This window comes from Ambystoma mexicanum, chromosome 10, assembly GCF_040938575.1.
Source record: "Ambystoma mexicanum isolate Mex_15411 chromosome 10, UKY_AmexF1_1, whole genome shotgun sequence".
Classification (NCBI taxonomy): Eukaryota; Metazoa; Chordata; class Amphibia; order Caudata; family Ambystomatidae; genus Ambystoma; species Ambystoma mexicanum.
The window spans coordinates 642,604,899-642,632,516 of NC_090932.1; the positions used below are offsets into that span (position 1 = coordinate 642,604,899).

A 27,618-nucleotide genomic window follows, 5' to 3' on the forward strand; every position below is an offset into this window, starting at 1 on the left:
CCATCCTATCTCTAAGCAAAGGAAAAGATCAGAGCATTTTCCTGGGGAAAGACAAAGGACATTGTAATAACTGTCAGCAAATGCATAACAACCTTCCCAAACACAGCACAATCGGTATAAAGTAGGCCTGCTTCCCAACAGGTTGGTTTACTTTTCCCTATTATCCCAAGTGTATGAACACAGACTAGAGGGTAGGGCATGGGTTGATAATGTAGAAGAGGAATGTTTGACTAGGAGTAACTTGTACGTATGCCTACTTGCACAGTACCCTACCGCTTGGCCCTTGAAGCCTCTCTCATCAGGTTATGAGCAAATAGCATACCTGTCGATCTAAAAAACCTTACAAGAAGAATATAGACACCTAATAGACATTTTATTTATCACACATCTCATGAAGGATTCAGAAAAAAGGTTTGGATGAAAAATCCTGATTCATGTGTTAATCTAATAGAAACTTCGCTATGAAGTGTTTGTTACAGACAGTATTATGTTTGCGAAATAGTGCACATGGTTTTTCTTAAGGAAGAGAGGAAACACCAAGGGGTCTTAGCATCTAGTACAAATGGCATTATGCAAAACGTTCTCTGGTGTCAGCACGTAATTAACATTATATTTTTGCATCAAAATGCCTGTTGGCCTGGGAAGATAAAAGAGTGTTAAAATGTAAAAATATCAAATAAGTGTGCTGTGCTGGGTCAATCAAATACAAACAAATCTGTCCATTGTTAATAGTGAATTTAGCATAAAGTTGCTAGAAAATCCTAATATCCTTTACATTAAGAACATTACTGACACAAGCCAATTGGTGAACGTGCATGTGTTTCACCCTTTTGGGTTTCGTCAAGATCAGCTTACAAAATGAAATGTATATTTCTTGAAAATCAAGGTTTCCTGAAGTAGATTTCTTTCCGACTGAAGTCAATACTAATGCAATTCTACAGACATGCCAAAGACAAACTTCAAATTGTCCAAAAATCATTTACAAAAGACATTTCACTTCTCACCAAGGTCAATTCCAAGGCTATAGTGGAGAGACGAAAAGAGAAAATAAAATCATCAAATTCCTACTATCCTATTCATCAATGATCATACATGCTTTCCATATTTATACAATTCCTTACCAATTCTAAATATATTCTAGTTACAGATTTTATATTATTCATAGACCATTCGCAAAAAGTGCTTCTTGTTATATTCCCAAGTCCTTCAAATGGGAATCTGAACCTGTAAAACAATTATAAAAACGTCCATCAGAAATCAATCTTTAAAATAATTATTGTGAAATCCTATAAATCAATATGTACTTACCAAACCATGTAATCTCTCGATTCTCATATTTCTGAAACTATGTGTTCGATCTCATTCAGAGTACCATATCAACCATTTCACCTGGATCCGCTGCAGAATAATGTGAGGAAAGTACTGTGTATTCTGTCCCCATATCCACGTAACATCTAATTGTATTTATTCTGACCTAACCCAAAGAAATCCTAATACCTTCTTACCTTATTCTGTAACCAAAATGGCCATCTCTAGTTCTTTCAAAATCCCGTCAGAAGTATGTACCATTGCAGTCGGCATTTTGAGATTCCTAATGTGCAAATTATGTCACATTCTGCTACATAATGTGTGATAACGTCGTGTTATTAAGACGTATGCTGATATTCAATGTATTTAAAATCTGCATGTTTTAAAAAGGTGTAGATGAGTCTAATGTATTCATACCTTGAAAAATATAGAGTACAGCCATGCTATTTATTGGTAACCTCATGATAATAATGAGCCTTTACTCAATCACGTCATTAATGTTAGCACATTGTGTAGCTAACAACCCATACGATATCAGGGCCAGGAATGCAATAGACCCGATATGGATAGGATATGCACAATATCAGGAAGTGATATTTTCCAGGGTGAATCATTTATCGTGGGATGTTAGACACAGATCCGATTGTGGGTCGTTGAGTACACAATGAGCAATTATGAGTTATGCGGTTGCCCAAAGCTTCATTATCATGAGGTTAGCAATCAATAGCATGCCATTACTCTACATCTCGAGGTATGAATACATTAAAATCATCCACACCTTTTGAAAGGCTGATCTTAAATACGTTGAATATCACATGTCTTAATAACATGACTTAATCACACATGACGTCATCACATAGCAGAATGCAAAGTCATTTGCACATAAGTAATCCCAAAATGGCGAACATGGTGTGTAATGTTGGCATCAAGGAAGGAGACACAGACAGATTCAAAGTTAAACTATGATTTATTAAAGACAAGGTCAGGATGGATTAAGGCATAACTTGCCCTATACTAAGGTGGGATTTTCCTACCTAAAGAAACAAAGGTAAGTCTGTGTCAGTATGTTCAACTTAAAAGTCTATGTCCAAATCCTATATTTTCCCTCACAACTAATACAATGTGTAGGCATATCATCCATAACTTAAATAGTATTTCAAACAAAGTTCTGAGCAGCTTCCAGCTCTAGCTTACTCTTCAGCTTCCTTTCCCAAATGTTCATAAATTCATCACAAAGTTCAATTTGTCTTCCATTAAACATTAGAAGAAATACAGTTTCATAAAGGTTGGGGTGCCTTTCCCCCAAGTTCAACACCATTCCAGGACACCAAAACATAGGGTTCCCTTCCCCAAGCTTAGTGTCACTATCAGGAGGAAATATCTTGAAGACAATGCCAGGGAGAAACAGTTCCAAGATACCAAAGCTTAGGGTTTGCTTCCCCGAGTCTGATGATTATCAGTTTTTGGTTTCCCGCTTTCACCACAGCAAGCTTCTTCATTGGCAAAAAGAAGTTTTCTGGTCAAGGCGCAGTTTTAGACTACATGTCCACCCATTACAGGTCACGCAAGTTTTCAGCTTTTCTTCAGAGTTCAGTATGTAATGGAATGAACAATTCTTAGAGTGCAGCTTCACAACTTTTACCACAGTGATTTGCTATAGACGTGGCTTTTGTTTCACACATTATCTCTTGGTCTTTCCTTTTCAACTCCGTATTCAACGAAGGCCAGCTGGCTTGTTATACTCAATGCAGTGTTCAATAAGGATAGCTTTTTCATAGTTCATTCATCTTGCATTCAAAATAAGTTATTTTCACTTGATTCACTAACTTCAGTGTTCATTAAGTGCAACATGTTCTGTTTCAATCGTGGTGTTAAATTGCTTTAATTTATTTTGTTTGGTATTCAATATTCGTAGTGTAGTTTGTCTCATTCAAATTAAGGAAACAAAGGGTTCTGTTTCATTCATATGTGTTTTTCACTCTTAATAGTCTTTTGGGGATGTTTGTTCACACTTCGTTTCTTGCATAGCTCCCCCTTTTCGTATCTCTATTTTGCTCCCACTTCGTTTCCGCACACAGCTCCCCCTTCTCTTATGAGGTTTCTTAGATTCATACATAGACTTTCAAGAATGGGTTTTCATACATGCGACAACTCTGGAACTATGCATCGGTTCATTGTTCTATCAACAGCATTCAGAGGTTCCAACAAACACATCTTTCTTTCTTGCGCGACCGGATTTCTTATTGCATTTGACTCAACAGTTGTGTTTTCCTGGCTTTCCCAATTAACGTCTTTTCCCTCTGAGGTCAGGGTCTCACGACTGTTCCTCAGACACTCCTGGGCTCCCTTTTCAGCCCAGAGAAACAAAGCCTTCTCTTGACAACACTTCAAAAGAGAATAACATGCTCCCGGCTCCCTTTCATGGACTTCTCTGGCTCCTTGGAGACAAAACTCCCTCTCCACGTTTCTTCTTGCTGCTTTAACTGGCAAACCCTCAACGTCTCAGCATGTCGTCCTCCTCCAGCTGGTCCTGTGTAACTCGGGCATTTCAACTCTCCTTCCAACTCGCTCTCCCTGGAATTGCCTTCTCTTCCTGCAGCCCCACCCTTTGTACACCGGTGTGGTACTAATAGGATGCAGATGTAGGTTAAGGGTTTGCCTTGCCTGACCATAATTAAGCAAGTCTATGGGACATGCCTGACCTTCAGGCCTCTTCTTCGTCCCAGTACCTAAATGGTAATTGGAGGTAATCTTCACCGCTCCCAGTTGCCTCTTCCTCGTCTCCGTATTACTATGCATGTCAACGGGTGAGGGAAGTGGAACACTTTAACAATGACACAAAGGTCGGGGAAAGATTAGGTGGGTTATTGTGAAGATAAGGGTGATACCAAGATTTACTCCTAGGTATCCCATCTCTACTCGTTCTCTTCCTGTGTTTAACCTGGCTGACATGATACCGATTCCTGGCTTTCTCAGAAACCATGGAACTAGATGAACAATATCCTATTACCACTTCTGAGAAAGGGTTCCTTCCAAATAGGAGGATGTACAATACTCTGTCTTACCCCTGGGCCTCTCACCTCCAATCGCGGGGACCCTCTATCCTGGTGATCCTCCCTCACTTGTCCACCACCAGGGGAAGGATCCAAAGCGATGGCCTTTTCCTGGCCACCTGCATAAAGGAACCAAAGGGATTAGAAGTGAGAAGATCCTCAGGTTTCTCACCGATGTTACATGCGGAACACCAAGATTTTGAAAGAACTAGAGAAGGGTGTTTTGGTTATAGTATAAGGTAAGAACGGATTACGATTACTTCGGGTTAGGTCAGAATAAATACAATTAGAAGTTACTTGGTTATGGTGACTGAATAAACAGTATTTTCCGCACATTATTTTGCAGCGGAACCGGGTGAAATCATTGATATGGTACTATGAATGAGATTGAACACATCATTTTACATATTGATTTACAGGAATTCACAAGAATGATTATAAAGATTTATTTCTGATGGACGTTTGTATAATTGTTTTACAGTTTCAAATTAACGTATGAAGGACTTGGGAATATAACAAGGAAGCACTTTTTTGCCAATGGTCTATGAATAATATAAAATCTGTAACTAGAATATCCTTAGAATTGGTAGGGAATTGTTTAAATATGGAAAGCATATATGGTCATTGATGACTAGGATAGTTTGAATTTGGCTTTAATCTTCTCTTTTCCCAAGTCTCTCTTGTACTATAAACTCCATCCTTGGAATCGACCTTAGTGAGAAGGGAAACGCCTTTTGTAAATGATTTTTGGACAATTTGGAATTTGACTAGGGCATTTCTGTAGAACTGCTTTGGTATTTACTTCAGTCAGAAAGAAACATAATTCAGGAAACCTTGATTTTCAAGAAATTTATGTTTAATTTTGGAAGCTGGCCTTGACGAAACCCACAAGGGGGAAACACATGCACTTGCAGCAATTTGTTTCTGTCGGCAACGTGATTAATGTAAAGAATATTTGGATTTCCTAGCAACTTCATATTAAATGCAGTATCAACAATGGACAGATTTGTTTGTATTTGATTGACCCAGCGCAGCACATTTATTTGATATTTTTCAAATTGCATAAGTTGTGGGCTATCAGGTGATGCAGAGCCGTCATTTAGGGAGTTGCAGCAGGATCGCAGATTGGGATCATAGGTAAAAAAGAATACAATACAATATGCATGCTAGGCACACTGTTTACAAATCGTCCTTTATTGAAATTTCAAAATAGAATGGACTCTTAGCAGAAAACAATGAAACAGATGCAGATGAGCCCACAAAAATTAATTTTGACAACTGTTCTGCAAGAAGAAATACTCAACTTTATAGCTCTAATAAGTACAATTTGCTGTCAGATAAGAAATAAAAGTCTCCACCTGCATAACTCACATAGTGAGACAAGACGTGATCAAGAGTCCAATAGATAGAATACATTTTGTCACGTATACATCCTGTGACAAAGTCCCATGCCTTATTCTTCGGACATCTGATGGGGTGACCAAAGGGACCAGCAGTCTCCCCCAAGAAAGAAGATGATGGCTCAGTGAGGGAGGGGGGTAATGGGGAGAATTCTCTGGTCAGCATCACTTGCAGTCAGATGCCCGGTAAAAGTGCTACGTGCCTTGCTAAAGGACATGTGCCCTTTTGTGTGACTGTGCACCCCTCCCCACATCGGACTTAGCATGGTACAGAAGCCAGCCCTCCTTGAAAATATGATCGCAAGCTGAAGCACTTACATAGCTCACCAAGGGTCCCTCTGCTGAGGTCCACTGGCGCTGGAGTGCATTTGCAAACTCATACACAAAAGAAACACAAAATGGTAGACTGGTTTTTAAAAGCATCCATGCGAATCTTGCACAGCAATATACTATACCGCGGAGGGGGAAAATAATTACACATTAACCAATCACCCCCCCACCCCTAACATCAATAAGGACAGAAAAGTGCGTGCAGACGTTCCATCCGACGGGCTTCAGGAGAGGAGTAACCAAAGTACAAAAGGGACATACTAGGAAGGGGAGATTCAGACTGAGTTGGAGGTTCTGGTAGTAGGCTGCAAGAGGATCTTGGGGAAAGACTAAGCGCAGGGAATGAGGCTGGAGGCAAGAGTGGTGTGATTCCAGATCCTTTTATATGTCAGCAGGACAAGTAGCTAGTTACTGGGTTGGCCCAGCCACTACCCGATTTGATTTCCAGAGCGTGGATGGAGTGGATTCCGCAGGACAGTCATCCCCTTTAAGACCTGGTATTAACTACCCAGGTCATTCGGGGTTTCAAACCCAATTAGAAATGTGGCTTGAACACCCCTTCAGGTCATGCAGACCTTTTTTGTGCTATAAGGTGGAAGAATGTAACTAAATGTACAATGTCAGTTGGCGAATCTGTGTAGCCCACGTCTAAAATGAGAACATGTCCCAAGCTTATGCGCAAAGAAAACACAGAAAGCAGAGCAACCGTGAGCCGCAAGGTCGAGCAAGAACCTGGTGCAGTACACTCCCTGAGCTGTGGCGGGTTAGAAGAAGCAGGCGGACACTTGAAGGACAATTTGAGTGTGGTCTATTCAAACAATAAGAATAAGGTCCATCTTTCCCTATCGCTATAGGCGTTTCATTGTCTATACAAATAACTTAAGGTGCTCGTCAATCAGAATTCCGAAATGAAGATGGCCTCCGTCCAAAACTAACTAACTGATTCTACCACTATTTGACTAACGTTATACTAGGAAAATGTCTCTCCCTTCTGGTGGTTCTCTTATGGCAATGTCTCTATGTATTTTATAGTTGTCATTTGTAAAATATCGTCAGACAGTCTCTTATTATTATTATGGTATTTATTGAGCATGGACCTAGCTTCGGGAAGCAACAGAGAGCTTTCATAGGGGGAAGAAAACAGCGAGGGAAGCTGAGGAAAAGGAGCAGGGAGCTAACAGGAGAGGGTGGGCAAATGGCAGCATGGGGGGAAGACAGTAGTGAACAGATCATTGAGTCTCAGGTAGGGTGGGTAGTCCAGGGTGTGTGGACCTAGGTGTTGAGGAGGAGCCATTCCTTGCAGAGAAAGGTCTTGAGCTCTTAAGTGAACTGTAGAAGTGGTGGGCAAGTCTGATGTCGACAGGGAAGAGGCTCCAGAGTCTTGGAGCGTAGACAGAGAAGGCCTGTCATCTGGTTCTTTCCTACCTGCACTGTCGCAATTCATGTCTATGCATTTCCTTACTATTGGTGGATCGCAGGCCTCCAGAGATACTGAGTTTCTCAGTGAGGTAGCATGCAGAATTCAGAATGACAGCCTTGTAGATGATGCAACAGGATTTGATGATGATACAGGATTGCAGTGGGAGCCACTGCAGTTCGATGAGGCCCGGGGTGATGTGGTCAAATTTTCAGAGTCCTTTAATGAGTCTTGCAGCAGCATGCAGGAAACATTTCAGGGGTGCCAGTGTAGTTGCCAGAAAGCATTTCAAACGGGCATTGCCGCCATCCAGGTGGGAGAAGACAAAGGCTTGGACCGTGGATCTGAAGTTGTTTTTTTTGGAATGAAGGGCTTGATTTTCTGCAGGAGAGAAAATTGGTACCACGCCATTTGTGCATTTCCTGCTCTGTGCTGTTTGAATGTGAGGTGTCTGTCGATGTTGAACCCAAGTGTCTTGGCACAGAGGGCTAGCTAGGGTGTGAATACCTCGAGGTTCATAGCAGAAAGCCAGGTCTGGATCAGGGTGTTCGATGTTGTTGATCAGCAGAAGTAATCCAGTCTTGGAGGGGTCGAGCTTCAGGTAAGCACTGGACATTCAGGATTGGATCAATGTGAGGCAGGCCTTGAGCCTTTGGATGTCTTTGATGGAGGATATCTTGAGGTAGATCTGCGTATTGGTAAATGTGGATGTTGTGTGGAGAGAGGAGGATAGCGAGCAGTTCCATGTAAAGATTGAAGATCACGGGGGACAGGATGGATCCTTGTGGAACTCCACAGGTGAGGGGTATAGTTGGTGATCTGGAAGAATCCATGAGTAATGTTGGCGGCTCGCAAGGTAGGATTTGAACAAGCACAGGACGATCAAGCTGATCCCCATGCAGCGATTTAGATTGTCGTGATTTTCTGGTGGACTACTGTGTCAAATGCTGTTGAGAGGTCAAGGAGAACTAGGAGGAAAGGATGACCATCACAGAGGATTTTAAGGGCATCATCCACACCATGATGGTAGCCATTTCTGTGCTGCAGCTGGGTTTGAAGCCAGATTGGTAGGACTGAAGGAGGTTATTGGCTTCAATGTATTGGAGGAGTTGCGTGGCTACTGCTTACTCAAGGATCTTACCTAGAAAGGGAAGATGGGCAATGGGCGGTAGTTGCTGAGATAGTCAGGGTCCAGTGTTGGTTTCTTAAGAAGCGGGAGGATTTGTCCGGTCTTGAGGGTCGAGGGTAAGGTGCGTTGAGTTAGGGAGGTGTTGAACATTGTCAGTTATTGGAGGAGTGCTTCAGTCGCAAGGGTCTTGAGTGAGGAGGCAGGGAGGATGTCATCCACATACGATGTGGCCTTGAGTGATGCTTAGGTGGCAGGGGGTCTTCCATAGTTGGTGTCTTGAAAGTTGTCCAGGTAGTTGTGGTTTTTCGAGATGGGATGTGTAGTGTGCCGTCAGTTGTGGCGTTGGTGTCTATTCGGTGGCGGATCATGTTGATCTTGTTGATGAAGAAAGAGTTGATGGTGGTGAAATCTTCGATGGAGTGTGCTATAGGCGAGTCACACACATGATTGATGCAGTGCTTGATGGTTTTGAAGAGGGCTTTTATTTAATTGTTGACTTTGGGTTTTTTTGGTAGTAGTTGCCCTTGGCAGTGTTGTTCAGTCACCCTATGTGTAGAACAGAGATTTTTTAGCACAGCAAGGTTGGATGCGCTGCAGGATTTTCACTAATTCGTTTCTTGTTTTCAGATGGTCAGCTTGTTGAGGTTGAGTTCTTGAGTGTGCTAGGGTGCTGAAGGTTTAGGCTTGAGGGTGCACTATTTCACTGGGGCATGGTGGTTGATGCGGTTTGTGAGGGTGGTGTTGAGTTCTTGGAGAAGCGAGTTTCAGTCCTGGATCCTTCAGAGGTACATCAGCCCATGTGACGTAGAGTTTGGTGATGTCTTCTGTCAGAGCCCCCACTGGGAAGTTCTTGAAGGATCTGAAGGCTTGATTGCTTGGTTTCCAATGGGTTTGCTTGAGAGGTGTGGTGTGACTAATCTCAAAGGGTATAGACAGATGGTCCAGTCAGTCGTGCACAATAGGACATCTGTGATGAAGGGTGGGCAGTGTAGTGATGATGAGGTTGAGGATATTACCTATGCGGTGAGTTGGTTCTTTCCTGTGCTGTGTGAGGTTCATTCTGTAAAGTATGCAGTGGAGATCTTTATTCATTGATTTGGTTGCTGGGTTGCCAGGGATGTTGAAGTTACTGAGGGAAATGTTGGCATGTAGCAATGTCAGCTGCATGGTTGATTGCTAAGCAGACACTGGTGAGCATCAATTTATGTGTAATGATGGATGATGGGGTGTACAGTGACATGTGTGAGGTTGCTGCAATGCAGAGTTCATGATGTTGGTGATGAGCGGCGTGGTTGGCTATGAGTGTTGATGGTAGGAATAGGTTGTTCTGAGAGAGGAGTCAAACACATTTTCAGGGTAGCTTTTCTGATGTTAATAGGGCCAGGGGTTCTGGTCCTGAGTCTGGACTGAATGCATGAATTGCCCTTTCCTTGGTCTGCCCTTCACTTCGGATGCCCTTGATCTAAGAGTTAAGAGAAGAAAGGAAGAGACAGTGATAATAAGGTGGGTGGTGCTTAGGTCACGTGACCTAGATCCACTTGCACCTGTTCAACCACCAGGGGGCGCGTGAGCAAGGCTGCCTGAGCCTGCATCTCCTCAATCAGGCTGAATTATTTTACAGATAAAGCAGTTTAAATTGCAATTTCTGCAATCTTCCCCCTTCCGTTCCTGTTTCTTACCTTCTGGGAATCCTCTGGCTGCATTACCAGCGAAAATCGGATCCGCTTTCTCCGACATCGGCTTGATCCTCGGGACGACCTCCTCCTGCTCCTCCACCAGGCCGGCCCTGTGGGAACCCTTCCCGCCTTGAAGACTTCTTGGGCTTTTTGGGCGGCAGTCATTCCCTCCAGCCTCGCGCTCCGGTGCCAGCGGCAACCCCTGGATCCTCCACCCGCCTGTGCAACCGGCCGCCCACGGAGTCAGCATCGGACCGGCATCGGGGTCTCTCCCTCCACCAACCTCCACGCGGCCCGGTCCCTCCTCTTCTACGCACGGAGTCCTAGCGGACGACGTGGGCTGGGTCCGTCTGGATCAGCACTAACTTGAGCCCCTCCACGGCCGCCTTCCACTCCTCCTTCGTACCGGCTCTGCATGCTCCGGTCGCCCCCACCCACCACTGCGCACCAGGTACCGGCGGCAACTCCTGGGTTCTCCACGCGCCCTGTGCTGCCCCCGGAGCTCCTCTCCCTGATCGGAGGTCCGGGTGCAGCTGCCACGGATTCTGGCACGGCTGCAGTCCCGGGTCTGGGCCTTCTGCTTCCTCACTCTAAGCCCCAGCCGACGGCGAGGGTCAGCGGTTCCGGGGCTGTGGTCGCCCCCACCCACCACTGCGGACCAGGTACCGGCGGCAATCCCCGGGTTCTCCTCGCGCCCTGTGCTGCCCCCGGCGCACCTCTCCCTGGTCGGAGGTCCAAGAGCAGCTGCCACGAATTCTGGCGCGGCTGCAGTTCTGGGTCTGGGCCCACTGCTTCCTCACTCAGAGCCCCAGCAGACGATGAGGGTCTTCGGCTTCAGCCTGAGCTCCGGTTCAGCTTTCTCCCGCTTCGTCAGGCCGGCCCTGCGGGACCCCTCCCGCCTCGCTCTCTTCTAAGGCGGCAGTCATCCCCGCTCACCTGACACCAGGGACATTCCCATTGACCCTCCATCTCTCCCTGCAACCACCGGAGCGCCACCACTGCACACCTGAAGCTAGGGACTATCCCCTTGACCCTCCTTTCGCCCTCTGCAGCCATCGGAGCACCTCTCTGAGTCACAGCCATCTACCTAGCCAGCACCTAATCCAACTTGGGATCTCTCCCGACCACCGAGCTCCTCTTCAGCACACGGGGCCCGACCCCCCTCTTCCATACAAGGAGTCCTGGTGATTAACCAACATCGCCGCTTTGTGAGCCTCTTCTGCACCAAATCTTCTGGCCAAACCTGTATCCATCAGCTGTGCTGGCTCCAGAGTCCGGATATCATCGAGGCAAATCTGTGTGTCCATTCTGCAGCTTCGGTGCACTCCGTCCATTCACCAGCCCCTCTCGCCCACTGTGCCAGAGTTGGATCTGCCTGGTATCTCCTCCTGTCGCCGCCCCTATTCCTGGGCTGAGACAAGGCAGCACTGTGCATCCCTTCCGCAGCTCTGAAGTTCTCCGTGGATCAGTCTTCGGATCCCCTGGGACCTCCCCCTGCATCTCCTCCTGGGTCCTCCACCTTCCTACCCCACTGTGATTCTGAGGCGCCTCCTTAACGGCCCCTTTTCCACTGCACTGAGCTCTGGCGAAACTCCAACCGCACCTGGATTCAGCTACAGCTCCTCCTGAGTGGTGGAATGAACTGTGGCCCGGCGTTGTGGTAACCTCCTTCATTCTGCTCTCATACCACCCACCACAGTCTGCTGGTCTTCCCCTATCATCACCTCGCATTCCTACTCCTATATATCTCTGGGCGTTGGCTGGACTTCTCTCTGCATCGGCCTTTTTTCCACCTTATAACCTGTTGGCTCATACTCTGGTAAAGCGGCCTTAAACTGCTACTTTCCTTCTCGCCGCAGACAGCAGTTCTTCTACAACCACGCCCTTGAGTGCTTACTCCTTTTGACCAAATTGGGTCCTGCCGGTAAACTCTCAGCACTAGACCCGTGACCTCCTGCTACAATTCAGATCTTCCTCCCCATCTTCCCGCCTCAATCACCTGGTCTCCTCCAATCTCAGTCAAGCGATCTTGCACCTTCTGACTCCTTTAGCCCTTCCCGGCTGTCTCACACCACTGACTTGAGTCCACTTTTGTGCCATCTTCACTTGGACTCCCAACTTGTTTACCCATTACCTACTCCCCCTGACCCTATGCGATCCGTCATTTATTCCTTCCGCCTCTCCCCCTTGCCCTCTACTCCTCTCCCTTCTCTCCTCGCTCCTCCTGATGCCTAGCCCCCTCCACTATCCTCTCCCCCGCTCTCCTAGCCACCCTCCCTCTCTTTCTCACCACCCTCACCTTCTCTATCCTCCCACTTCCAACCATGCTGACCACATCAATACTGCTCTCTGGAATGCCAGATCCATCTGTAATAAAACCGCGGCGACACTTGATCTATTCTTTCGTCTTAACCTTCATTTCCTCTGCCTAACTGAAACCTGGATTCCCCCTCATAATACCTCTGTCCCAGCTTCCCTAACGACTTCTTCCTCCTCTTTCCGCCATACTCCACACCCCTCTGGCCGCGGTGGAGGTGTCGCTCTCCTGTATAACCCCAAATACACCTCCTCCTCTTCATCCCCATCTCTTCCCTCCTTCCCTTCCTTTGAAGTCCTCTACAAATCATTCTCCTCTCCCCACCCTATTTCCTTCCTGATCATCTATCGTCCCCGTGGCCCTCTCTCCTCCTTCTTCGAAGACCTAGATCACCTCCTCTCACTTATTTCTCCCTCCCCCTCCCCTCTAACTGTGCTTGGCGACTTTAACATCCATCTTCCTTCTCCCCCTCAATCTTCTCCCCTCCTCTCTATCCTTGATTCCTACCTCCTCTCCCCCCTTCCTTCTTCCCCTACTCACTCCTCTGGTTCCACTCTTGACCTCATCTTCAACTCCTCCTATCCCTCCTCCCCTGTCTCCTCTTTCCCTGTCTATCTCTCTGACCACGCATTACTCTTGTTCTCCCTTTCTCCTCGCTCTTCTTCCACTATTAAAAATCCCTCAGTTCCAATCTACTCACGTCGTGACCTGCGTGATTTCGACACTACCCTCTTCTCTGACACCTGCTCTTCGTCTCTTCCATCTCACCATGACTTTGCACTACTCTCTCCTAATGATGCTCTCGCTTCCCTCTCATCTTCCATCTCCACTGCCCTTGACCATCTCTATCCCCTTTCTCTCTTCCGCCCCACTCAGAAACCTCCTCAACCCTGGCTTACCTCCCATCTTCGTTCTATGCGGCACCTTCTCAGGCGCCTTGAAAGACTTTGGCTCAAAACTCCCTCGCTCTCTAATCAAACCTCCTACTTCTCCTACCATGCACTTTACAACTCTTGCCTTGCTACGGCCAAATCCACCTACTACTCTAACCTTCTACAGTCTCAAGCCTCACAACCTCGTCGGATTTTTCAAACTCTTTCCCGCCTCCTCTTTCCTGCCTCTCCGGACCCCTCATCTAATTCCACACTTTCTCCCTCTGACTTCGCCAACTACTTTTCCTCTAAAATCATCACACTCAGACAAAAAATTAACTCCCTTTCTGACTCCCTCTCTTCTCCTCCTTCCAGCATGTCTGTTTTCTCATCTGTTTCCCCTGCCGAAGTATCCTCCCTTCTATCCAAAGCCCACCCCACAGCCGCCCCCTCTGACCCTTTCCCTTCCGTTCTCATCCCAAAAATGTACCCTCTTCTTAACCCTTACCTTACCACTTTCTTCAACTCCTGCCTCTCCTCATCTATCTTTCCCTCTGCTTTCAAATATGCAACGATCATTCCTATTCTTAAGAAACCCTCTGCTGATCCACTGCTCACTGCCAGCTACAGACTTATCTCTCTTCTGTCTTTCTTTTCTAAACTCCTTGAACGCCTTGCCTACTCTCAGCTCTCGTCCTTTGTCTGGTCTTCCTCTCTCCTTCCTCCTTTCCAATCTGGCTTCCGTCCCAAACATTCCACTGAAACTGCTCTCACCTCGATTCTCAACTCGCTCCTCTCTGCTCGCCATGCGAAGCAATCCTCCATACTTATTCTCCTTGATCTCTCTGCCGCTTTTGACACTGTCGATCATCCTCTCCTGCTCCACACTCTCTCCTCCTTCGGGTTCAAAGGTCCTGTTCTAAAATGGCTCTCCTCTTACCTTTCAACTCGTTCCTTTGTTGTTTCATGGGGAGGCTAGACCTCTCCTTCCTTCCCTCTGATTTACGGTGTTCCTCAAGGCTCTGTACTTGGCCCTTTCCTCTTCTCTCTCTATACCTCCCTCATTGCCCCTGTCATCTCCTCCTTTGGCATCTCCAATCATTTCTATGCGGATGACACCCAACTCTTTCTCTCTTTCTCCTCCTTCACACCTGACCTCCACCTTAAACTCTCCTCTTGTCTCACAGCCATCAAGAACTGGATGTCCTCACGCTTTCTCTCACTTAACATGGATAAAACTGAAGTCCTTTTCTTCCCCGCTAACTCTTCCCCCTTCCTCTCCTCCCCCGTTCATCCACTTTCCTCCTTCCAATCTCCCTATCTCCACTCATGCTCGCATTTTGACTCTTCTCTCACCTTCTCGCAACACATTTTGCTCACCTCCCACTCCTGCAGATACCACCTTTACAATATTCGCAAAATCCGTCCCTCCCTCACATTCCATGCTACCAAGCTCCTAATCTCCTCACTCATCTTTTCCCGCCTCTTCTACTGCTCCTCTATAATTTTCGGTCTTCCCTCATCTCAGCTTGCCCCTCTTAAATCTATATACCACTCTGCCATTCGAACCCTCTGTCTCCTTAACTCTCGCAACTCCATTTCCTCTTCGCTCTCTCGACTAGGCTGGCTACCTTTCCACCTACAACTAAAATTCCACTTTCTCTGCCTTGTTTTCAAATCCCTTCACGGTCTTGCCCCCCCTTATCTCTCCTCCCTTCTCTCCTTCTACTCCCCCTCTCGCTCCCTCCGGTCTGCTGACCGCTTCCTGCTCTGTGTACCTCCTTCCCCTTGCGCTTCCTCCCGGTTCCGCTCTTTCCAACTTCTTGCTCCTCTGCATTGGAACTCTCTCCCCCTCTCAATCCGCTCTTCCACTACCCTCATCTCATTTTGCACTTCCCTTAAATCCTTCCTCCTCCATTCCCCACCTTGAAGCCCCCCCTGCCCTCTCTACTCCCCCCAGTCTTTCCCCTCTTCTAATCTCACCCCTCCCTTTCCACCTTCCCCTTTTCTATTTTACACTCTATCGCCCTTCCTTCTACTCTCACCTAATCCTTCCCTGCCCCTCCCTTCACTCCCCTGTTCGCACTCCACTTCTCCCCCCTCTCAGTAAATTGCTCTTTGCACTGTTTTGTTGTTGAATGATTCAAGTTGCCACTATGCTCACACTGTTATTTGTTGTTATTACTCTGTATTTTGTTGTTCCATTGTACAGTGCCTTGGTGTAAAGCGCTTTATAAATAAATAAATAAATCAACTGCAAAGGAAAAGAGGCCAGAGGGCTGCTTAAGGTGGGAAAAAGGACAGCAAAACAAGAAGGCACCAACAGATTAGCAGTGATTGAAAGATGGGTGCCAGAATACAAGGTAGAACTCGACTTGTACCCGTTGTGTAGCCATTGAGTTCTTTCTACCAATGTAACCCTCTGAACACACAAGGTAAATTACAGAGGGATCAATTAGTCAAAAGATGAGGAAAACCACACGAAGACCAGGCACTGCAGAGGAAAAAAGGAAAGATTATGGAAAATCAAGGCAATCATTCAAGGAAACAATAATAGAGCAAGACCGTAACACTAACAAGAGACAATACTCTAACAGGTCGGGGTCGACCCCAAGTAGATGGTTGGATCGAGATGTAATCTACAATACATAGGAAACCAGATAAGTCAAGAAAGAATGAGGAGCCAGAAATAGAATCACAAGGAACAGCACTTACCACTTCTTGGGTTGGGAAATACCTTGCAGTTGCATGACACGCAGTGTATCCTATCCCTAACCCGACGGTACGAGGACGCCTTGACGAAGGGAGGCATTCTAGTCCAGATACTATCCCGCCGGCACGAGGACGCCTAACAGCCTCAGAGCAGGTTATGGACAGTCGCAAGTTCAACGCTCTCAGGTAATACACTGGGTGTGATGGACTTTCCAACAGACAGGAGTGATGGTATGATGACAATCCTGCTAATGAACAAAGTGGTGTTCCGAATCCGTACACCGAAGAGTCAAGGCAGTTGACTTGGCGTTCGAGTAGGAGGACAGATGAATCCGCAGGTAAGAGAGGAGTCCTGTGACAAGCTGGTTCGGTACACAGGTGAGCAAGCAGATAGAATCGGCAGGCAAGAGAGGAGTCCGGAGGCAGGCTGGTTCGGTACACGGATGAGCAGGCAGATCGAATCGATAGGCAAATGGAGAATCAATAGAACAGTCTGAGTCACAAGGGTAGGACACAAGGCAAGGAAACAGGAGCAAGAAGGGCATCAGTAGAAGCAAGAACGAGATAACGTAGAGCTGCGATTCATTCAGAATCAGAAGCGGCGAGGTGAGCAACCCGGAAGTATAAATAGGTTGCCATGGAACCATGAGTACGCTGTGTATGGAGAGCGTAATGGCCGCCACAGTCTCCATGGCAACCCGTGTCTACTGATCCTATGGAACCGTTTACGGCGGAGACACAATGAGACAGCAGGCAAGCACCGAATTAACAGACTTTTGTTCCGCTTGCCGTGCCTAATGTCGTGTATCCCCGGTTTGACCGATAAGGAACCAGTTAGCATAGGAGGGATCCTGACAGTGGGTCGGGCTTAGGCCATGTGGCCTAGATCCACTTGCACCTGCTCACCAACTGTCAACTTCTGGACAAGGTCCTATAGTTTTTCGATAATGTACTTAGGTTTGCTCTCCCCTCTTGAGATGGTTATTCCACAAGGCTTTGTAAATCTCTCTCTTATATTCTTCTCCCAACTGAATATGCCTTTCTGATCTCTGTAGTTCTGGTCTTTTTAAGGTGGCTATCCTTTGTAGCAACGTGAGCCTTCCCCTTTCTTGGCGTGGCTCAGTTTGATCACTTCTTCTCTGTCCTATTTCACTTGACTTCAGTTTCCATTTAGATTCTCACCCTTCTTCCCAGGGTGTTCGTCTCCACTTCTTAACACCTTCTATTTCATGCTTATTCACTTTTTTCAGGATCACCTTAATAATGTAACAACTTTACGGGCTTTATATTCAGGGACTTGTCACTTTCCCTGGGATGAGCTTCTCTTGGTATCCATTCCTTGATACCTTCTCTCTCAGGATTATGTGTTATTCTCATGGTTACATTCATAGAGTTCCACTTCCCTGCCGTTATTTTCAGCATCTCGTCAATTTCACTGAGATGAGTTTCTCCTCTTACATAGTAATGCCCTGGCAGCCTCCAGGAACTCCAGTTCTCCCCGTTACCTCTATGTTTGCAGGGGAACGCTTTCGGGCTCACCACTCATTTAGGTTCTCTTCCTCTACTCCACTGCTCATATTCCGCCCGGCATCGGTATCTCTCCCTCGTTTCCCTTCCTTTATGCGACAGCGTCGGACTATGGGTCGTAGGGTCTCTCGTGGACTCTGCTGCTTGGTGGTTTTGGTGCTGGTTGACAGGTGGACGGTCCACTATGAAATCCTCGTGGAATCTTTGGGAGTGTACATTTTAAAATAAAGGTTTATTTTTGGAAGATACCTCGATATTCTTTCTGGCGGTGTGCTATGAGACATCTGTGCCTGCGAGTGACACTCGTCATTTTGGGGTGTCATGCGCTGAAAGAAGGAAATATATATATATACATATGTCTCTCACAGGGTGTTGTCGGGTGCCTAAATGTCAGGACCTTCCTCTACAAACACAAGCTCTTTGAAACAGGTTTATGAAGAGGAAATCTTTAATCTAAAATGGTTTGCGCTTCATTTTTTAAAAAATTCCAATTCTAAAGCTAAGTGCTATAAAAAGCTATACATAAAAAAGTTAGCAATATGAGGAGGGAGGCAAAACCTTCAATACATGCTTTAAACCGGCATTGTTAAAGAGAAATCGATTCCTCAAAGGTGCTAAGTCTGTACTCGGTGATGTACACATTATTGTCGAATTACAGTAGGTCCTGACCATAGAATATTCAGCAGTGACAGCAATTATAGCCCTTAGCAAAGCCCACCCCATCCCACCCCACCCAGGGTACCTTTACTGCGAGTCAAACTCCTTTTAGGTCTGAACAATACTTAAGTCCAGTATGCAGCGACGGGCCAAGAAGCGGTTTACTTACTACAAGCCTGGGCACTTCCAGCTTTCTCAACCCAATCAAAGCAGTTAGCTCCATGTAAGACCCAGCCTCCCTGGTGTCACTCGAGCCAAGCTCTTCCAGCTCATTGCTGATAATGTGCACTACTGTCAGGGCGTGGGGTTGGCCTGGAGGGGACACGCGTGGCACACTACAAAATACGCAGAGCCAGAGAGAATTCTTTTACGTCTTCTTTATTCAAGCTTAACATAACTCTGCCCCTCGCCCCGCCTCCCTCTACCCGTCACTTCCTTTTCCCGTGATGTCACTTCCCTTTCCCCGAACACCCGTAACTAAGGAGACGTCAACATGACATCTCCTCCCTTTTTAAACTGTCACCACCGTCCTTCACAACAGGTGAATGTCTGATGTGGGTTGCTAACCCATTTGCTCAATCCACCGGCGTGGCTTGTTCCGGGCCCGTAGAGGACATGCACTTGCAAGTTCTGCAGGGCTTCCACTAACCTCACTCTCGCGGAAACCTTCCGGGTCCGACTCCTCCGTCTCTCCTTGGACTCCTTGATACGGGTCATCGGAGGCATAGTCAATGGGGATGACCACACGCCCGCTCAATCTGCGTAATCCCAGCAGGGGAACTCTTGAAATGTGATGAGTTTCGAGTGACGGGTCCTCCCGTGGCCTGCGCCGTGAACATGCATCCCTTCTTCTGCGTGACCAGCAGAGGCTCCTCCTGGAAGATCGAGGTGTGTTTGTGGGCCTGAGGTTGCTTTACCGCAACAATGTCACCTACTTCAATCTGGAGTGCTCTCGCCCCTCGACGTTGGTCCGTATAAACCTTCATGCACTCTTTGGCGGTTTCATCTCGTTCTCTCATGTCTCTGTCGCGGTCCTCGGGCTGACCACTTGGGCGGGCCTGCGGGATCCTCGTTTGAATGTCTCTTATGAACATTACCTCGGCTGGGGTTTTCCCTGCGGTACTGTGGGTAGTGCCCCTGTAGTCGCTCATCAGTTGATTGAGTACTTGCTCGTATGGCTGTCCCGTGAGCTTGGCGATTTTGAGGGCCCTCTTCAGGTTGACCATGAACCGTTCTATCATGCCGTTCACCTGTGGCCACAGGGGGGTTATTTTCTGGTGATTGAATCCGAGGTAGTTTGTGAATTGTGTGAACTGATGCCCATTGAATGGGGGCCCATTGTCTGTCTTGACCACTCTCAGAATGCCATAGGCGGATTATATGCAGTCAAGCGCTGGTATAACATGTTGATCGGCAGTCGAGGATTTGAGTTGTGCTTCCGGATATCAGGAGTATTCATCCATCACCGCCAGCACATACTTCCCTCCTTCGATGGGCCCGAAGAAGTCGGCGGCTACAGCTTCCCATATTCCTTGTGGAAGTTCTGACATCTTCAAGGGTTCTGGGCGACGGTTGGGCGTGATGAGGCTGCATGTGGGGCATGATTTCAAGGCTTCCTCCACCAGTGAGTCCATACTCGGAAACCAGACCTTCTGGCGCAGCATACGCTTGGTCCACACCATCCCTCGATGGTTCTCATGGGCGAGCTCAACGACTTTGGCTCGTAGGGATGGCGGGATCACCAGCTTGCAGTCTTTTAGAAGTAGGTGCTCGTCGGATAAAGCTAATTCATCCTTCACCTGCACCAGTCGTTCTACCTCGACATGCACCTGGTCCCCGGCTGCTCGCCCTCTCTCTCTGGCTCTCCTCCACATGCCTGATTCAAGGCCTTCACAGATGATTTGGCAGGCTAGATCATTTTCTGTCCCTCAAGCTACTGTTCCAATGTCTATCCCCTCAGGGGTGGTTTGGTGTATAAGGTACCAAAGGTATCTGTCCGCTACAGAGGGTTCTGGCGTGCACCCCTACCGGGGCCTTCTGGATAGAAGTCTGCTGGATTCTCCCCTTTCAGTGGCCGATGTACAATTTTGATCGTATAGTCCTGCAGTCATAACCCCCAACGAGCTATCCGCGATAGGGGCATCTTCCCCTGGGGGTTCCCATACAAGAATAGCAATGCCAGAGGATCTGTGATGAATCGAAATGGCTTGTCATATATGAAGAGGTGGAAGTGTTTGCATGCCCATACCACAGCAAGACCTTCCTATTCCGCCTGGGAATATGCCTGTTCAGTGGCGGAGAGGCTCCGGCTGGCATATGCAACAACATGCGTTCTCCACGGGTCTTTCGGGTCCACTTGAGCCAGGATGGCATCTACTGTCAGTTCAGTTTGACGGCTGGGGTCGTAGTATGACATATCCTCGGCCTTGGTGACCCTTTCTCGGATAATCTTGAAAGCCTTCTGGCACTAATCCGTCCAGCAGATGATGGCATCTTGTCTGATTACGAGCCTTATTGGTTTGCTTACCGTCGCAAAGTCCTTGATGTAGCGGGTACAGTAGCTGGCGAGCTCTAGGAATGACCTCAGCTCTGAGACGTTGGCTGGGGGTGCAGTGTCATTCAGCGCTGCAACCTTGTCAGGATCTGGTGCCATGCCTGCTTCCGAAAATATATGTCCAAAAAATCTCAACATGCTCTTCCGCAACTCGTACTTATCCTGATTAAGCGCAAGATTCGCTGCCTCCAGTGCTCTGCACACTTTCATTAGGGCCTCATCCTGCTTGTTGACATCGGCGCCGAAGACCAGGATGTCGTCGCTGTAATTGAGGCAGTTTGGTATGTGCTTGATGACATTGTGCACCTCGGCCAGGAATATCTCCGCTGCTGAGGACATACCGAAGCTTAGCCTTTTATAGCGAAAGAGGCCCAGATGCGTGACAAAGGTGGTGATGTTCCTGCTCTCTGGGCTCAATATGAGTTGGTGATATCCTTTCTGTCAGTCTAGCTTGGAGAACACTTTGGTCCCATTTAGGAGGTGAATCATGTCCGAGATGCGAGGGGCCAGGTGCCCTTCTCTCTGTATAGCTTGGTTGGGGCGCCTCATGTCTATGCACAGTCGAATTGCTTCCGATCCTTTCTTGGGCACCAGCACTATAGGGGAAACCCAGGTGGTGGGGCTGGTGGCCGGCTTGATGATATCCTGCTCGAGTACTTTATGTAGCTCGTCCTCCACCTTCTTTTGGATGTTGACGCGGATCCCTCGATAGTGTTGGGATACCAGGCATATGGAGTCATCTATGTGCAGTTTTATGGGTCGATTCTTTAGTTTCCAGATGCCTCTGAATATGCGTGGATAGAGGTTGTTGATCATTTCAACTGGGTCAATGTATTTGTGGATCATGATGTTGTACAAGATGTGAATGAGTCCCATGTCGGCCGCTGCCTTGAAGCTCAGAACACACCCACTATCTTTAAAGATGTGAAGGCAGGCGCTCTGTTGCCAGTCTTTAGCTTCTCCTCCCAACGCACGTTTTCATGACTTCATCAATCTTCAGGGAGGCTGAGTTTCTGTGTTTTTTCAGGCAGGTCTGCATTTCTGTTTCAGGTGTAACAAATTAATTAGCTCTGAGGATTCTGGTACTTGTATTTTTCGCACTTGATTTTGCTGGCAGGTGACTGGAAACTCCCTCCATAGCACAAATCATCCCCTTGATGGGGGAGGGGGAAAGCATTGTTCCAGGAGTCCCGGTGTCATGATCTCTGCTTCCAAAAGATCAGGCCTTGCCCGACTCCCTTGGAAGCAGACCCATAACCCCGGTTCCGAGTGCCAGCCAGTCCCAATTGGGACCTTTTGGACCCTGTCCTGGCACCAGTGGCACCAGGCTCATAAAGATGCCCAGTCCCAGCGCTGGAAGCGCCGGGCTCATAATGCTTGGGTGGACTTACCTGCAGCAGACCATGCTGCTTACTTACCTGCCAGTTGAACCCCTGATCCTCTTCTGTTTGGGACTACTTTTCCTGTTGGGTGGGGCAGGAGCCACTCCCTAGGTTCAGAACACTGGAACTCTTCTGGAAAGCAGGGACTCTTTTCTTACCTAGGCGTGGCTGTGGAAGGAGACACCTACGCACTACAGGAGGCTATTTAAACCACACCCGATGGATGAATCTTGCTTTGCGTTATTCTGCATTCTCTGCAGCAGAACGCTCATCGTGTCTTCTGCTTCTGATCCTGGGCCTAAGGGAACAAAGGCTTACCATCCTGGAATCCAGTCTTCAGCAGCACCTGTAAAGACAAAGAAAGAACAGGTTAGCACTACGGTCTTCAGTGGCAGCGCATCTCTTACCTGGTCCATCGGCTGTCACCAACGCCTCGCGCTGCATTCCGGCATCTGAAAGACAAAAGCTTACCAGCTCTTTGCACGCTCCGGAGGCCTTCGGCGCTGCATCCCGCATCTGAAAGACAAAAGAAGGTGCGTTTAAAGACATTGGGCAACTTTATTACTCACGTGCCATTACTCCTTCCCACGCCGAATCCAGTGGGTATTCCAGCACCCTTCAGCTTCTCTAAAGCTCCGAACTTGTACCTGCAAGATAAAAGGGACAGTTAGTGCGCATCGTGAAGCAGGCTACAAGCGCTTACTTACGTGCTTCCAGGCGCTTCTATTCCTCACGCGGGTTCGATCCTCAACTCTCATCAGCCCGCCATCCGCCATCGCCGGAACCCTGCAAAACAAGGGATATCATTACAAAAGACTTTTAAGACATTTGAAGTGCCCAGAACTTACCGTCCGTGCAGTTAACGACGGACAGCAGTCCTCTGAGGTCAAGAGGCCTGCACCCTTATCCAGTGAAGAAACTGGTTACGGCACCCTGCCCCGAGGCAGATGGAGAGCTCGGCGTTCACTTACCTAAGGTGAGGGTGTTAACCTTTGGGGTTCTACAGGAGAAGAGAAAGGGAAGAGGAGAGAGGCACCCAATAACCCCAGTTCATTAATCCCATATTTTCTATCTGCAGACATCTTACTCTTTGAGTCAGACATACAGTGCACAGAGGTCCAGCCCAAAGAGCCAACCGTGTGTTACACATCACCTTTGAAGATACGGCATTCACCCAGTCAAGACCGGCGCCTCTGCGGGAATCAGGTGAGCGTTACACCCGGGCTCAAAAGGCGGCAGCAGCAGCAGGGCCATCCTGCCTTACAGTGGAGAGCCACAACCATGGCTTTCCCCCTCCCCCATCAAGGGGAACATTTGTGCTATGGAGGGAGTGTTTCCAGTCACCAGCAAGAAAAATTAAGAACGAAAAATACAAGTACCAGAATCCTTAGAGTCAATTAACTTGCCACACCTGAAAAGGAAATGAAGACAAACCTGAAAAAGCAAAGAAACACAGCCTCCCTGAAGATTGATGGAGTCATGAAAACGTGCGTTTGGAGGAGAAGCTAATGCAGGAAAACTTGACTGGCAACAGAGCGCCTGCCTTGTCACCAATTTTTAAACACCCACTATCTGTTTAAGTTCCTAGGACGTGAATAGTTATTTTTTTCATGTCCTTTGTATCGGCAGGTGCCCTCAAATTATCCCAGGCACTTGAGGGGTGTCTTGGCGCCATAGGCGTAAATATCTACTGCTGCGGGGCACAATTTTGGTGTGTGGGCAGTTCCTTGAAGACGGTTTCGCGGACAACACTGACCGTGGCCCCAGTGTCGATGAGGAATTCTGTGGGCTGCTCATTTAGTTTGATGATCAGGGTAGGGCTGTGTGCTGTGGCGTTCCCTAAGGCATAGACGTATGCCTTCTCTTTTTATCGCTTCCCGACGAGCTGGGGTCAGAGTCAGATGGTGATTGTTCTACTCGATAGCGCACGTGGCGCCTTGATATTCGCTCAGCCTCGCATGCAAAACGTATCTCCTTCCTTCCCTCCTCTCCCTTCTTTGCCTGTCATTCCCCAGAATTCCTTTCTGTTGAGTCTGGGAGTGTTTGGTTTGCTGGTCCTTGGGGAGACGGGCCGGGGTGGTTCCCTGGGGAGGGGTAGGCTTTTGTTTTGGGTCGGGACGACATCTCCTTGGTCCGCTCCCTACCTTTGTCCCGGAACAGTCTGCAGACTGCTTTAAAGTGACCTTCTTCGCCACACGTGGCACAGCGCTGACCGATAGCTGGGAAAGTCCCTTTGTGTTGGTATGCAAATCCACATTTGTAGCAGAAGAGTTCCTCCGACCTTCTCTCTTGCTGTAACCTGTGGATGCTCTCCCCCGGAGTCGGATTGTTAAAGCTGTCTACCTGAGAGTCTATGGCTCTCTCGGCTCTGGCTAGTGCGAGAATTTCATCCAAAGTGCGTTGCTTCTGTAGCAGCTTCCTCCGGAATGTCTGAGACTCGCATCCTGCTATGATCTGAGATCTGAATGCATCCCTGTTGGAGTAGTTGGTGAAGTCGCAGTGTTTCATTTTCGTGCGGAGCCGAATGATATAGGCATCCATGGTTTCACCTTTGCTTTTCTTGGTGCTGTGGAAGAGATGCCTCTTATAATCAACGTTGGTGTGGGGAGTGAAATATGCAGCTAAAGCATCCTTCAGGTCCGGAAGGGAGTCAGGGGGCATCTCGTTGGTGATATCGCGTGTGGCAGAGCCCACTGCCAGCTTCAAAAGACATTTTTGGCGAGCACCTTCTATGGGCCCTGTGGCCCCCTTATAGAATTCAGAATCTCAGATCCATTTGCTCCATCTGGGACCCATGTTGCTTGTGTCCGTGATGTTGAATGCCCCTGGCATCTGTGCGCTGCCTGTAAGGTACCTGATCTACCACTTGGGGGCCCTGCCCCGGTTGTCCTTGTCCCTATTCCTGCGCACCTTGATCATTGTCATGGCCGGACATCACCCCTGCAGCTGGATGTTATAGTCCCAGTGGTGGGGGTGGGTCTGCTCCACTCCTTGTGTCCCCACTCTCAGAGATGGCCACCTTCCTTGGCACGAGCAGCATCAGGGTTGTGTCTTTCCTGGATGTCCCTCTACCTCTTAGGGACAGGGATGGCCGCCTCTAGTAGGCACGAGCACCATCCGTTGAATGTTCAGTGTCTTTGAAGCCTCCCGCCTTGGAGCGCTTCTTTGGTGATGGGCCCTTCCCCCACTCACCTCACGTGGATCTGGCTCCTCTCTGTGATGCTGGGGGCACTGGCTGCTTCACCGTGTCTGTGCTGTGCTAGTCTTCTCACAGCCACCGTGGCCCAGGAAGAGAATGCCTGCAACGTTCCACCGCCGTGGCCTGGATCACCTCCCCGCCCACGTGGAGATGGGCCTCGTGATTCTGCTTGGCACTCATGTGCAAAACGCGAGCGGACACCAGGCTGCTCCGTTGCCTCCTTCTGCGTCTTCAACACCCCACGGAAGGCTGCCTGCCTCGTCGCCAGTGTCAGGCCGTGGGGTTGGGCCGGAGGGGAGGCACGTACCACACCACAAATTACGCAGAGCCGGAGAGAATTCTCTTAGTCTTCTTTGTTCAAGCTGAACATAAATCTGCCCCTCACCCCGCCTCCCTCCACCCATCACTTCCCTTTCCCATGATGTCACTTCCCTTTACCCGAACACACGCCCTCCCCATAACTACGGAGACATCAACATGACAACTACTGTGGCTTGTGCTGCGGGCAGGATAAAATCGACACATGTACGTGCCTGCTGGAAGGATGTTTGTTTCCTGGCTGCTCTCGACTCTAAATGTTTTTTTGGTTGCACTTCATTAATGCCATACCTGAACAAAAGGAAAATGAAATGCAATGCTCACTTTGACACTTGTCTGCTTGAACAAGCGCAATATCTTCTGGCCTCTTCCACCTGAGAGCCTGTGGCCTGAGCCAATAAGACCTTATCCGTGGCATTGCAGCGTGTCTGCAGAGCAAACAGATTTATGATGTATGCGGATTTTGGGGTCCGCTGGAGTATTGTAAAAGTAAATGGGATGAAAGTGATGCATTTTATGTTTTTTCAAAGGGGTGCACAGTATTTATACCGGTACACCGATATACCGTTACACCCCTAAGTGGTATCCTCGGAATGAATTTGATAGGGAGGAGAGAGGAGTAGAGTAACTCATCCTTCGGGCCTGCCCTCATTACGCTTCCACGCACTACATGTCAGTTCGACCATATTACCCGCTTTGATGACCAGCTGTGGGGCGGTGAGGACCACTGCTCTCAAAAGTGATGGTTCTAAAATTGCCCTCTCGATCTGTACATGAGCCCGTTCTGGTTTCAAATCAAACCAGTGTGGCAAGAAGGATGCCTGCGCCGCTGTCCAGTAAGCCTCCAGGTCAGGTAGGGCGAGCCCTCTCCTCTCCAAACGAGCAACCAGCTTCTCCCACTGCACTCTAGCCTGTTTCCCCAGCCATATATATGACGTTAAAACAGATTTCAGGGATTTAAAGCTTTTTACAGGCACCTATATAGGCACATTAAGGAAACTGTACAGAAATCTTGGCAGTATAACATTTTCGAGGGGATTGGGTCCTCCGACGTATTCCATATCTATGACAGTAATCACCACAGCTGTGCTGCTTCGGAAAATCGCTCGGCGTCTGCGTCCTGCGTCGATGACGTTGATACGCTGTCTACGAGGGCCTCCGTCGAGCCGAAGTCACCGGATGTTATAAGTAGGACGCACGACGCCCGTAGCCTCAGTTCCGTTTTTTCCACGAACGTGTTCGCTTCGGAGATCTCGGCACGCGGCGATTCTACTGAATCCTGTTCTTTCGGTTCTTCGAACCTGTTTCTTCATTGCTATCGTATGTCGTCTTCGGCTTCTTCCACCCCGCGGTCCAGGTTTAAGAAGTGTCGGGTGTGTGGGTCCAAGATGTCGCTGACGGATACGCACAACGCTTGCCTCTGGTACCTCGGGGAGGACCATGATACGGACGACTGTGTCGACTGCCAATCACTTACATCGAAGGCCTTGCGGGAACGTAAGAAGAAGCAATAGGTTGGTAAGGTGGCCAAGCCCCGGAAGTCGCGTTCCACTGGTCTTTCGACAGACGATTCGAGGGGCGACTCTACGCATCCTCGTCGTGAGTCCGGGGGTTCTCGGTCTGGGAGTCGGTCTTGCCATTCCTCTGCCATTTTGAGGCACTCCAGGAAGCGCCATCATTGGTCGCCTTCCCCGTCCTCTTCCGAGGACTCCGCCCATCGGCGGGTTGTTTGTCCCAACAAGCATTCCACGCCTGAGGAGTGGGATT

The 27,618-nt window shown here is 48.2% G+C and overlaps 1 protein-coding gene across 6 annotated transcripts in view; it reads right to left on the bottom strand.

Moving 5' to 3' along the window:
* Nucleotides 1-27,618, bottom strand: part of SCLY (selenocysteine lyase) — a 951,200-nt gene that overhangs the window by 461,214 nt on the left and 462,368 nt on the right. The gene's annotated exons all lie outside the window — the stretch shown is intronic.